This window comes from Sarcophilus harrisii, chromosome X, assembly GCF_902635505.1.
Source record: "Sarcophilus harrisii chromosome X, mSarHar1.11, whole genome shotgun sequence".
In the NCBI taxonomy this organism is placed as follows: domain Eukaryota; kingdom Metazoa; phylum Chordata; class Mammalia; order Dasyuromorphia; family Dasyuridae; genus Sarcophilus; species Sarcophilus harrisii.
In genome coordinates, this window is record NC_045432.1 from 28,657,715 (window position 1) to 28,670,712 (window position 12,998).

Genomic DNA, 12,998 nt, shown 5'->3' on the forward strand with positions numbered 1-12,998 from the left:
ATAAGTGGCAAACTCAGGAAGTGAGCCAATGCCCTTAGTCAGAAGAGCCTCTGGAAATCATCAAACCCAATCCCTTCTATTCACTTAATGGATGGATGGGTGGATGGAGAAACCAAAGCCCACTATCAAGAAGTGACCTACCAAGTACATGGCAGATCTGACAAATCCAGCGCCCTTTTCGAAGGCATTTTCCCCAGAATGCCCAGGACAGGGTTCAGGACACATCAGGTGGCAAGTAATTGTTGATAGACTGAACACACCTAACAATTGCTAAGATGGCAATATTCGTGATCTCCTTCCCACTCCTGGGATCTCCTGTCCAACTGAGAAACTTGTGCCTCTGCTTGAAATTCCCCAACTCTCAGCAGCCTTTGTTCTCCATCGCTGGTTTATTTTTAAATTACATTTTCTGCTCTTCAGAGCTAAAATTAAATACCTTTGATAAACCTTGACTACCATTCAAAACAGTGGCATTAGCCGTTCCCAGTTTGCTTTTAACCCACAATGGAGCACCTAGTTTCCTTTGTAATCCTAGTGGGCAACGAGATACAGTGGAAAGAGCACTAGACCAGAGGTTATAGGATCTGGGTTCAAATCTTGAAGCTCTCCCCTACCCCATCCCACCCCCAGTTCCTCCTCATGGGCTTCTTTGGAACACCACACTGACTGTAGCCTCTCAAATGACCCTTATCAAGTCACTTTATGACATATAGAATATCCTTAGGAAGTGAATAATTTAGCTCAACTTATTCAAATCTTCCACAATGTCACTGAAGTTTCCAATTAGTTGAAAGCCTAGCATGGAGATTGATTTTATATTCTTTAAGGAAAACTATAAGCATTTATTAAGCTTCTTCCATTCACTGGGCAATGTACTAAGCTCTCTTGCAAATATTATCTCATTTGATCTTCATAAGAACTCTGGGAGGTAGATGGTATTATTATTATCCCCAGTTTAAAGTTGAGGAAACTGAAACAGAAATCAAATGATTTGGCCAGAATCCTATAGTCTGTAAGTATCTGAGTTTGGATTTGAACTCAGGTCTTCCACACTCCAGACCCAGCCCTCTATTCACCTAGTTTCTTTGACCCACTTTCAATGAGACAGAGTGAGACATGAGTCCATCAATCAATCCTACCATTACAGGAAAAAGGGGCTTCAAATTCAGTAACCAGAAGATCACTGACAGCCTTGAAGACAGCAATTTCAGTCTAGTTAAGGGTAGAAAGACAGATTGCAGGAGGCTGAGGAGGGAACGAGTGAACCTAAAAGTGGGGCCAACTCAAATATAATTTTTTCAAGGCTGCATCCAGATGGCAAAGTGGCAAAGCATAATGGGCCTGGGATCAAATCTATTGATTATAGAAATCTATTTCAGGTACTTACTAGTTCTGTGAACTTGGGGAAAGACACTTAACCCCTTGCCATGTTGGTGTCCTTATCTATTAAAAAATGGAAATGATAATAACACCCCCCCATTTTGAGGCTCAAATGAAATAATATATACAGTGTGTCTTGCAGACCTTAAAGTGCTCTGTTACATTAGGAGCTGGGCTGAGAAAGGGAAGGAGAGATATTGGACAATAGTTGGAGGGAATGGTAGGGCCTAAGTGACGGGTTCTGGGCTTTTCTCTTTCTTTTTCTTAAGGGTAGAGTTCCAGCAATGTTTGTAAACATTAATGGAAGCAGGGAGAGCATAGAGAGAAACTGAGGAGGGGAGGAAGAATGGGACAGAGTTGGGATAGAGTTGGCACTCTCTCTGCTACCTTTCCATTTATTAGCCAACTACCATGTACCAGATTGTGCTAAGTTCTGAGAATACAAATGTAAACAACAACCACAAAATATAGGCTCTGCCCTCATGGAACTCATTTGGTTTTTTTTTCTTAAGAAGAACAAATATAGATTTATTTTTACTATACTGTGAACCCCTTGTGGGTCACCCATTGACCCTTCTGCACCTTGCCTAGAAGTGGCTAGAACTGATCTATCCCCCTCAGGCTCCAGCTTTTCCCATCCCTAGACCTCAAAGGGGGATATGGAAGGCTGGCAGACTTACCTCTTTAGCTAAGGAGCTTTGGAAAATGCATGGAACTTATTCTCATGGGGTAAGATTAGACGCCAAAGAGACTAAAAAAAACCAGAGTGGGAGAAGCAAGCTGCCCAAGGCAGGGCATGGGGATGAAGTCTGGAGAGTCAAAGGTAGAGCCAGGATGGGAATAACCATGGTCACCTCCTATATCCTACGGGGTTGTTGTAGGGAAAACCATTTACCAACATAAAAGGCAAATCAATCAAAATCAAAAAGGAAAGTATGAATCAATCAATCAGCTAGAGTTTTTTAAATGCCTACTGTGTGCCAAGCACCGTACTAAGCACTGGGGACATAAAGAAAGGAAAATAAAATAGGCCCTGGCCCCAAGTAGCTTACTGTCTAAATGGTTCATTTTAATCCATTTCACCGAGGCACAGTTTGTCAGCTCTTTTCTTTAGGGGAGATTTTAAGAGACTGAGAAGCAGTTGAGGGGAAGGAGATTAGGGGTATTAAGGTCAAGGAGAGACAGAATGATTGCGAGAATGGGGAAGAGAGATAGAGACAGAGAGATAGAAAAAGAGAGAAACGGGGACAGGTAAAGACAGAACAGAGAGATAAAGGGAGATGATAGGAAGAGAGGAGAGGAGAAAGAAGGAGAAGAAAGAAGGAGGGAAAGAAATCCAAAGAAAGGAGAGAGCGGGAGAGAAAGAGGGAAAAAGGAAAGGGGGAAAAGAGACAGAGACAGAGGCAGAGACCCAGAAAGAAACACAGGAAAAAGTAAGAGAGAGAAAGGGGGAGTGGAGCTGGAGGTCTCTGAGACTTCTTCTAGCTCTGGCTCTCCAATCCCTGGTTCCTTGAGGAAACTGGGGAGATTCCCAGAATCTTTTAGCCGCCACCACAAATCTTATCGAGTTTTGCTGGGTTGTTGCTATTATTGCTGTTCTTTTTTTTTCTCAGAACAATTTGTGTTTTGGGAAGTAACCTCCACCCTGAAGCTAAAATGGAACAATTGACCGGCCGTTAGAAGCATTTTTCAAGAAGTTGGTATTTCACTATTTTTTTTTTTGGCTTCACTGGCTTTCAAAGGCTATCTAACTCATCCATTAATGAGGTCAAGTGTTTTAATGAGGGCAAGTTGGTATCGTTTGGAGATAAGCCCTACTTATAATTCCAGTTAGTGATAACAGCAGCATGTATTTGGAGTGGAGTCTAACGGGCCTGTTCTACAAAAGTCCCAGAAGACTCCAAAATGGAGCCCTAATCTGCCTAAGTCTAGAGTCATTTTGGACAAAAGCTGTTAACTTGGGAGCAGTCATCTTGAACAAAAGCTCTCGATGCCTTATTGCCATCCCTAACCATGAGCCCATGGTACCTGTGTTGGGGCTCAAATTCCTCATGGAGCTTTGGGTCCAAAGTCTCACTGAAGAAAACAAGTGAATTAGAAACGAGAGGCAAGTAAACAATAGAGTCCCATTCTGTGTTCCTTCCTCCTAACATTTTTTATTCAGTCTGATTCTTACTTGACTTCCCTTTTCCTGTCCCCACCTCAACCTCAGCATCTTCCTAGTAGTAGAGACTATGAAAATTCTCTCCTTCTCCAAGAACTCTGAGATAAAAGACTTTGATCCCTAAGTACTAATGTCCCAAACACTAGCCAGGCTTTCCTACTTGTCGCCTTCCTCACTTCAGATTCAGGCTACAATCAGGACCTGAAGCTAGTCCTGAGCAGGAGAAGGAGAGGAAGGGACACCCTGGCTCAAGGAACTGAGTGAACTGTTCTCACTGACAGCATCATATGCCTTTTAGTCTGTGTTGACCCAAGTCATTGCCTAGCTGGAATCCCCAGCCCTTTATTCCTCAACTGCCATAATAACTGAGATCCAAAGTTCTATTGCCTGAACTGCTGGATTCCAGAACTGAAAGCAGGGTCTCTGTCTACTCTTTCTTGCCATGGATTACCTCTCTGGCCTGCCTACCATATTCTGCCTCAAAGAAAATCCAGTTCTGACTCTATCCTGCTAAGTTTCCCAGTACTGCCACAATCTGTTTTAGAAGCACAAGGTTATAATCCCAGTTTACCAACTGGCTGTGTGACTTGATGGAAGTCACCTTTCCTCTCTGAGATGTAGATTCCTGCTCTATAATTGGACCAGGAGATGTGGAAAGTTCTGATACTCTATCATCCTAGTGACTTAGATCCATGTATGATGCAGCCGTACCCTGTCCTGCCCCCAACAAGTGGTAACCTTATGGCATAGGCCAGGGAGAGTCATGTAGCCAGAAGACAGCTCTATTCCTGTGACCTTAAGCAAATTATTTCATTTTCCTGGGTCTCCATTTCCTCAATTATTAAATAAGGGAGTTGGATCAGATGACTTCAAAGTTCTCATCTATCTCAGAATCTAGGATCATATGATCTGGGCTGGCTCACTATAGAATTATGAAATTGGGAAATTTGACTTGAACGCACCCCCTGTCCTCCCATTTTTCGATCCCTCTCCCAAGGCCTGCTGCTCTCTGGCTACAAACAGCTCCCGCAATAGTACGCCTATGAATCTTACCTCCTTAGGCAATAATTCCCTGGTCCTTTACTTCCCATTCTACCTTAACCTCTCTACCTTCCAGTACTTTACCTCCTACTTTCTGAGGCTGACGTCTTAATGGACACTGATGGGTTGTCCAATCCTAGTTCATGTACATTTATGTGTGTGTATGTATGTATGTATGTATAAAAATGAGGATATTCTTACCCTATCTTATGAGACATTAATGGTACAGGTTTCAGGCCCTTGGAGGAGATATTGAAGGTGAGAAAGCCCTTTGGGCATCTTTTCTATAATATCAAAGAAGTGACTACCTAAGCCCATGTCTTTGGTCAGCATTAGTCCTGATATTGTTTCCCCTCAAAACCTTAACACAACTCAGCTTCATGAGGACTCAGGGCTTTCAGAGAAGAGAGAAAGTTTTCCTTAGCTGTTTCCATAACCTGCACAAACAATGGCATCTCTAGATTAGGGATCCTTAACTTTGTACCCTGGACCCATTGGGGAGTCAATCAGGAGTGAAGCCTGTGGAGCCCTGCTCAGAATAATACTTTTAAATCCATAAAATAAAATGTAGACAATTATAAAAGAAATTAATATATCAAAATATAATTATCAAAACATAAAAAAATACATTTCAGACTTCAGGTTAAGAATTCCTACCCCAAAGCAAGAATTAGATTTGATTTTTATTAAGGATTACCAAACAAATTAAAGGCATTACTATTTCAATCACGGAGGCCATCTAGCCAAAGAGTCAATCATTTGAGACATTGGTTCTCCCTATAACTCGAGACAGCAAGGTGGCATTGCTGTGGACAGAGTGCTGAACCTGGAGTCAGAAAGACCTGAATTCAAATTCTGACTCCAACACTTATTAGCTAAGTCATCTTGAGTAAGTCACTTTGCTTCTGATTGCCTCAGTTTCCCCAACGGGGGATAATAATAGCACCTACCCTGCAGGGTCCTTATGAGGATCAAATGAGATCAAATTGTAAATCTCTTGGCATAGTGCCTGACACATGGTAGAGACTATATGTTTTTTTTTTATTATTCCTATCTCACCAAGGCTGGAAGTGTTCTGACCTAGGCTCCTTCCTAAACAGCCTAGCAGATCCCCAACCCAAGGGCTCACCACTTTGCTAATGGAATTAGTGAGAACAAATCGATCTAATTCAGTGTAGATCCAAACTTTCAAGCTCAAGAGATATTCTAGCCTCAAACTCCTCAGCAAGAATCACATGAGTGCGCCATCATTCTTAGTATCTGATGGGATTCTCTCAGATGTTTCCAGATGGGTGATATATCTTTATTGGGACCCATAGCTGAGTCCCATTCCAGCCCATCTTTAGCCACACAATCTTCAATAGCTACAGATTCAGTTTATGAGATGACAGTTGTACAATAGGGATATGCTATTGTTCCAGTTCGTCCCAAAGACCCGGTGCAGGTTTAAGCCATTTAAACTTTTACATTAAAATTGTATAAGAGAAAAGCTCCATCTCTGTCATATGTCGATGATACTTAAGCAGTTTCCCTGCTTCTTAGGGGCCTGGAGGCAATGATTGGCTAAGACAGAGTGGCTACACATTAAGATTGGGATATTTGATCTTTTTCTTTCCTCAAGGACTTAAGCTGGAGTCTTTAAGACCCTCAACTGTACATTACCAGAGCCGAAGAGCCATAAAATAATTCTGCTCAGATAGCCACTATCTTCTGATGTTATTGTAACTTTGTAAAGATAGAAAGGTCCCTTTCAGGGGCTCAGGGATGGAAAGAAAAATGACAGGAGTAAAATGATGCTATTTAGAAAACAGAAAGAGACCCCAGGAAGGGATCTAATATAATGCCTGAGTGCAAACACACACACACACACACACACACACACACACACACACACACACAGATATGTAGACCATTTAATACAAGTATTTCTCCCTTTAAGTCTCTCTATATAAGGCTGGTTTCTTGGTGGTTACCGGCCAAATAATCACTATGAGGTCACACAGTTTGAGCTTTAGTGTAGCAGGGTTTCTCTTATCTGTTTGCTTTCATACCAGGTGGTAGCTACAAGTAAACAATCATGAGAAGCTTTTCTCAGCAGAAGAGCAGGCAAGAAAAAAGACAGACAAAAGGGGCTATTTAGCAGGAGGATTACAACCTTTCATTTCCCATTCTGGGATTTTCCACAAAGCACTTTGGATAGGGGTGCAAGTTATTTGTTAACACAGCATGCTTATACAATATTCCATCTGTTAATACACAAGTAACTGAGAGTCTCCTGGTTATAGACCCAAGAGTGTATGTGTGTATGTGTGTGTGTATTTCTAAGACCAAGCAGAATTTAACTTTTGACGTGCATTTAGGACATAAAGGAAGGACAGAATTTATTGTTGTAAAATCCTAAGTTACAAAGATATCTTTATAAATATCACAGGACCATAGTGATAATAACAAGTAACATTTATAAAGTATCTTAGGGTTTACAAAGTGTTTGACATAATGCTATTTCAGTGATACTCACATACGTGAAGCAGGTACAATTATTGTCCCGCTTTTACGGCTGGGGAAAGAGAAGCTGGAAGAGGTTAGATAAATTGTCCAGTTTGGTTTCTAAGGTAGGATATGATCTCAGATCTTCCTGACTTCAAGTCTGGCATTCAATCCTTAAAGCAGTTCTCAAGGCCAATTATCCAAATAAGAAAATTCAAGTGGATAAAAATGTCTATCAAGACTGTGACTTGCAGCTGGACAGACATCTCATAGAACTGGTCTATCCAGTATAAAGATTTTTGATGGACATTACAATTAGACTGTCAACTAGGATGTCAATTGAATATGAGGAAGAGAGAGACGTGGAGTAATAGTATATAGCATTTTTTTTAAAAAATTCAGAGCACTTTACACATGCTATCTTGTTTCATTCTCAAAACTCCCTACAAAAAAAGTTTATTTTACTGATGATGACACTGAGGCACAGATATGCTAGACCATGACTATGCAGCTGGAAGCTAAAGAGGTGGGTTTTGAATCTCCTGACTCTGAGTGTACTGATCTTTCAAAAACATTACACTTTGGACATAATGGGACAATGTTATTAATGATCCCAATCTTTTCTCTGAACCAAACACTCATCTTTTTAGCACCAGTTTTCTTCCAGTGATTCTATGTAGCTATAATTAAGGAATATATCATGATCTGAAAAGACTGAAAGTTGGAGGTCCCCCAAAGAACAATGAAGGAAAGATAGGATGCATGCAGACATGCAGAGCATGCTGCCAAATAAATATTATCATCAAAAAGTACATAGCAGAGGCAGTATAAAAGAAATCATGAAGATTACAACTTTCAAGGAAGTGGAGAGCAAGAACAAAGAATAATGCATATTTAGGGTAGGCCACTGGTAACTCTGTGACATCCTCAGGTAGAGAGGAAAGCTCTCAGGATGTTAAATGGATCCCTGGAGAGGATTTGCAAGAGGATGGGGACAAGAGAAGCCCTTTTGAGGGAAAATCCACAGTAATGAGAACACAAACCATCAAAGTAGAGCAACAAAAAAAGAAGAATATTACAGAAACACATATTTAACCTATTTAAGAAGATTAATGCTGCCATAAAAGACATTTTTATACAAAAACTGAAGCATCTAGGGGATGCCACAGTGGATACAGTTCTGGACCTAAGTCAGAAAAATGTATAATGAGTATCATATTTCTTTCCTCAAGTGTCCAGTACCTTATCCTATCAGGTAATCTTTACAATCTTCCACAGACAGTTCAAATGAAAGTAACTCAGTTTCCTGGCATAGCACTGGCAGCCTAATACTTCTTCTCTCCCACTTTCCTTCAAAAACAATGAGCCAGTTCTGGCAATGTGTGCATCAACTTCATCTATGTGGACATCCCTGGAAAGTTCTGCCAAGGCAAATATTCAAAAGTATTCAAATTTTCTCCATTTGCTGTAATAGAGGGTTCCATCTATGAATGGTATGGTGTCAGCTGGTAGAAAACCTGTGTTCTCTTGGTGTTAATTTTGAGACCAAAATTAGCAGAATCAGCAGAGAATCGATCCACAGTTTGTTGCATCTCAGCTTCAGAGACTACCTTGAGTCTGCATCTGCATCATCTGCAAACAAAACATCATGCATCAACTCTCCACTTTAGTCTTGGCTTGTAGCTTTTAAAAATTAAATTAAATAATTAGTTTAAATTAAACCGTTTGCCATCAATGCAGTAGTTGACCTTGATGCTGTTTTGCCCTCAATGAAGGTGTCAGACAAAATTTATGAAAACCTCATCCTAAAAAAGCATGACACAAGCACCCAGTCATTAGTGACTGGGAACATGTCTATTTGTCTATTGTCTATTATTGTCTATTATCCAAAACCCAGGCAAGCATACCAACATGAAACTGATTAAATTTTAAGCAGTGCTGTGTAAATGCTTATTCCCTTTTTTCTTTCCTCCATGTATTGTTTCTGTTCAACCATTTTCCAATTGTGTCTGACTTTCCTTGTCTCCATTTGATATCTTCTTGCCAAAGATAATAGAATGGTTTACCATTTCCTTCTGTAGCTCATTTTTCAAATTGAGGAAGCTGAGGCAAAAAGGGTGAAGTGATTTGCTCTGAGTCATACTCAGCTAGGAAGTATCTGAGATCAGATTTGAACTCATAAAGATGAGTCCTCCTGACTCCAGACCTGACCCTCTATCTACTGTATCACCTAGCTGGTCTCTTTCCTTTATGACCCCAAGCAACACTCTTAAACTGCCTCAATATCTTCACCCCAAAATGGGAATAATTATAGCACCTACCTACCCCACAGGGTTGTTATGAGACTCAAAAGAGGTATAAAATACATTGCAAACCCTAAAATACTATATAAATGCTATTATACCCAATTCTTATCTGTTCATTGCAACAGGTCCAATAATTCTATTTGAAAACACTTTTAAAATTGACAGTCCTGTTACCGTCTTTTAGGAATTAGGTGACAATGAAGAGGAGGACAGTTATAGAATCAGAACATCTGCCACTTATTGGTTGGGTCATACTGAACAAGGCATTTTACCTCTTTAAGTCTTAGTATCCTTCTTTGAACAAGGATGGGATTACATGAACTCATTTTTAAGATCCCTTCCAGTTCTGACATTCTAGGACACTAAATCTCTTCATCTCCCTAATAAACTGGCTGTCCAGTATACATCTAAAAGTCAACATGTCCAACACAGAACTCATATTTCCCCCAAGTTTGGCCCCCTTCCAAAAGTCCCTATTATTGTAAAGTACCACGATCCCTTCCAGTCCCTCAGACTTACAACCTAAGAGTTATCCTGGACGCCTCATTCTCTCTCACTCCACAGATCCAATATGGTACCACAACATCTCTCCAATGTTTCCCCTCTTCTCCTCTGACACTGGCACCCACCTGAAGAAGGCCTTCATCACCTCATATCTACATGACTGGAATAGCCTGCTTGTCTCAAGTCTCCCCCACTCCTCCACTCAACTGTCAAAGTAATTTTTTAAAGTATAAGACTGACCATGTCACTCCCTTCCTCAATAAACTACAATTGCTCCCTATCACCTCCAGTCTCAAATACAAAATGCTCTTTTAGGCATTTATAATCTAATCTCCTCCCCAACTTTCCAGACTTCTTACCCACAAGATATTCTTCCAACCAGTAACACTGACCTCCCCCTGTTCCTCAACAATCTCTCTTAATTCTAGTACCTTCACTCAGTTGATTATTTCCTACACATCTTCTTTCTAGCATGTTTGTACATAGTTTGCTGGTTGTCTCTATGATTAAGCTGTGAGGTCTTTGAGACAAGACTTAGTACAGTATCTGGCACATAGTAGGCACTTAATAAATTTTTGTTGACCAATGACTAATTTCACAGCAGCAAAATGAATATAGTAATGCCTTCCCTACCTTGATCACAAGGGAGTTATAAGGATCAATGTATAAGCTGATGAGAATTACTTATTAATAAGCATAGGCTCATATGATAGAAGGCCCTGACACAGTCTTCTAGCACACTGGATATATCTCCCACGGGGAAGTTACAGAAAGGAAGAAGAACACTGGATGCAAATGTGGGAAAGGACAGCAATCTGAATCTGTGGGGGGGAACCCCACTCTAATGAGCTCATAAACCCATCCAAATATCCTAGTTTTGCATTCAGATGAGCGTTGTCCACTTCCAAGAAATCCCCTTGGGATGTTTTATGTTGATTCCAGAAATGCTGCTGGGCTATTCCACTGTCAGAGAATTATTTGCTTTTGACTTTATATCCACAGTGTTTAGCATATCACCCGGCATATAGTGGATACTTAATAAATGTTTGTTGAATAATTGATTGATCGATCACTAGTGCTCTCTGGAAGCCACATAACTGAGGCACATTCAATTCATTAGTCACAATGCTATCTTTCAACCACAAATTCAACAAATATTTCATTTGGCATTTATTGTCTGCATGGCTTTTTGCTAGGCTGGAGATATAATTGCATGTATTCATTCATTCAATAAGCATTTATTAAATACCTACTGTGTGCCAGGAACTGCACCATCTCTGGTGAAACAAAGACCCAAATAGTCCCTACTCTCAAGGAATTTATATCCTACTAGAAGATTCAACTTGTATACAGATAAGTAGATAAACATTATATACAAAAATAATTTAAAAGTCATTTCAAGAGGGCACAGAAGAATAAAAACTTGAGGGATAAAGAAGGATCTCACGTAAAAGGTGGCGCCTGAGCTGTGCTTTGAAGGAAGCAAGGGATTCTAAGTGGCAGAGATGAAAGAAAAGGGTACTCATGATATGAGACATGGGGAATAAAAATGGAAGAAAAATACAGAAATGGAAAATAGAATGTTATGTACAAGGCCAGTTTGTACTGGCACAAGGTGCATAGAGTTAGGGAAGTAATATGCAATAAGACTAGGAAGAATGGTGAAAATTCTAATATTATAAAGGACGTTAAGTGCCAGGCTGAAGAGTTTTGAGAAAGAATACACACACATATACACTATATTTATACATATATTTATACACATATACACTATACATACATATAATTCATATGTTTCTACATACACACACATATGTATCTATACATGCATGAGAGTTACCACAGTATAATGGAATTGGTGTTGGTATCAGAATATCTGAGTTCATATTTCTAGCCATATGGAAAGACGCTCCAAGTCATTATTAATCAGAGAATGCAAATTAAGACAACTCTGAGATACCACTGCACACCTGTCAGATTGGCTAGAATGACAGGGAAAGATAATGCGGAACGTTGGAAGGGATGTGGGAAAACAGGGACACTAATATATTGTTGGTGGAACTGTGAACACATCCAACCATTCTGGAGAGCGATTTGAAACTATGCTCAAAAAGTTATCAAACTGTGTATACCCTTTGATCCAGCAGTGTTACTACTGGGCTTATATCCCAAAGAGATCATAAAGAAGGGAAAGGGACCTATATGTGCGCGAATGTTTGTGGCAGCCCTCTTTGTAGTGGCTAGAAACTGGAGATTGAGTGGATGCCCATCAGTTGGAGAATGACTGAATAAATAAATTGTGGTATATGAGTATTATGGAATATTATTGTTCTGTGAGAAATGACCAACAGGATGATTTCAGAAAGGCCTGGAGAGACTTACACGAACTGATGCTGAGTGAAACGAGCAGGGCCAAGAGATCCTTATATACTTCAACAACAATACTATATGATGACCAATTCAGATGGACCTGGCCATCCTCAGCAATGAGATCAACCAAATCATTTCCAATGGAGCAGTAATGAACTAAAACAGCTACGTCCAGAGAAAGAACTCTGAGTGATGACTAAAAACCATTACATTGAATTCCCAATCCCTATATTTTTGCCCACCTGCATTTTTTATTTCCTTCACAGGCTAATTGTACAATATTTCAGAGTCCGATTCTTTTTGTGCACAAAATAACGTTTGGTCATGTATACTTATTGGACTAATTTATATTTTAATATATTTAACATCTACTGGTCATCCTGCCATCGGGGGGAGGGGGTGGGGGGAAAGAGGGGAAAAATTGGAACAAGAGGTTTGGCAATTGTCAATGCTGAAAAGTTACCCATCCATATAACCTGTAAATAAAAAGCTATTAAATAAATAAATTAAAAAAAAAAAAGAATATCTCAGTTCAAGTCCTGCCTCTGAAACATACTAGCTGTATGAGTCTGGGCAATTCACTTAACATTTCAATGCTCTAAGACAGTGGTTCTCAAACTTTTGTTTTCAATATCTTTATCCTATTAAAAATGATTGAAGATCTCTCCAAAGCGTTTTTGTTTATCTGGATTATATTTATACACATTTACCATATTGGAAATAAAAACTATTTTTGAATTTGTAGA